This window comes from Sciurus vulgaris (assembly GCF_902686455.1).
Source record: "Sciurus vulgaris genome assembly, chromosome: X".
In the NCBI taxonomy this organism is placed as follows: domain Eukaryota; kingdom Metazoa; phylum Chordata; class Mammalia; order Rodentia; family Sciuridae; genus Sciurus; species Sciurus vulgaris.
Window position 1 is genome coordinate 87,524,170 of NC_136471.1, and position 1,407 is coordinate 87,525,576.

Genomic DNA, 1,407 nt, shown 5'->3' on the forward strand with positions numbered 1-1,407 from the left:
CCCCTGGTTTAGGCAGAACAGACATCAACTTGACAGTGTCACACTAAACATTTCTCACTGAATCAAATTTTTAAAATATTTATTTATAAAGTTAATAGCTATTTTGGAAATTAAGCAGTTTACTGAATATTTTTTCACACACATTTTTATCTAATTAGTGCTAAAATTAAGATGTTCATAATTTCTCCAGTATCAATCTGAACATAAAACTAACTTAAAATAATAAGAAGCACATTCTAGTACAAATTTTCTAGTTAGTCATATCACTGTGGACAAGCCATTTAGATCTCTGCCTTCACCCACATTGAGCAGGGGTAATCTTATCTCAACCTGTCCCTTAAATAAGCAGACATGATTATGTGGTAACATTTCTCTAAAGTCATTAATCACAAGGTAACATATGTAAGATTTTTATCATTACCAGCTATTTTCTAATATTTGACTGACATTTTTATAATTTAATTAAAGCAAAAATTGCATGTTTAATACTATAAAATTCAAGTTATGCAAGGTAAAGTAAAATGGTAAAACTAGTCATAATAATAAATCCATTCAGGCATGTTCTCATTCAATTATATTAAGAATTATAAAAATAGGTAAATTTTTATGAAAATATTTCTTCTTTTCATAGTTTAGGAATTCTTGCCAATGTCAATAGATTGTCTGGCATCAGCCACCGCCTTAGATACTGGAACAGTCATATTGTCCATAGATTTGGTCCAACAGATTTGGCAGCCCAACTGTGATTGGTCTGTGAGTCCATAAGTCAGATCAAGCATGTCGTTCTCCTCATCAGTAACTGTGTCTAACTTCTCATATATGTGATTTTCAAAGATGAGGTGACAAGTAGAGCAAGCCACGGTTCCCTCACAGGCACCAAAACCATCAATATTTAGATTATTTTCAACAACATCTAGCAGTCACCAACTTTTCCTTTGGCTGTTAATGTTACACCATCTCTATTTACAAATTGGACTGTTACCTTATCTTCTGAGCTGTTCCGCATGAACAAGCTCAGTGACTGGACTGGCTTGCCGCGCGCCACTGCCCAGGCCCTGGGTTCCCAGGCCGGCTGCTGGCTCCCTCATGGAGTCGGGTGAGGAGCAGTGGGTGGCGTGCTGGGCCACCTAGGGCCACGCACTCGAAATGCAGGAGCCTGCCACTCCCCGCAGCGGCCATGGCCCACAGTCGCTAGCTGCTGAATGGATGCAGGCCGCCCCAGAGGCGTGGAAGCAGAAGCTCGGAGGGTCATGGCGAGGCGCAGGACATCCTGAAACAATTCTGCTCCTAGCGAGTGTGGCATGCCAAGAATTCCACCCGACTACCTCGTGACCTATAAAGCCATAGCCCTACTCTTCCTTCTTTAGAAATCTATTTATGTCCTTTTGTTGTCCATGGACACAGTAC

At 40.2% G+C, this 1,407-nt stretch overlaps 1 pseudogene across 1 annotated transcript; it reads right to left on the reverse strand.

The window, feature by feature from the left end:
* Window positions 1-379: 379 nt before the first annotated feature.
* On the reverse strand, window positions 380-1,179 carry LOC306650597 (adrenodoxin-like; annotated as a pseudogene). The gene has a single exon. The product of its transcript is annotated as an adrenodoxin-like (transcript).
* Window positions 1,180-1,407: the final 228 nt, after the last annotated feature.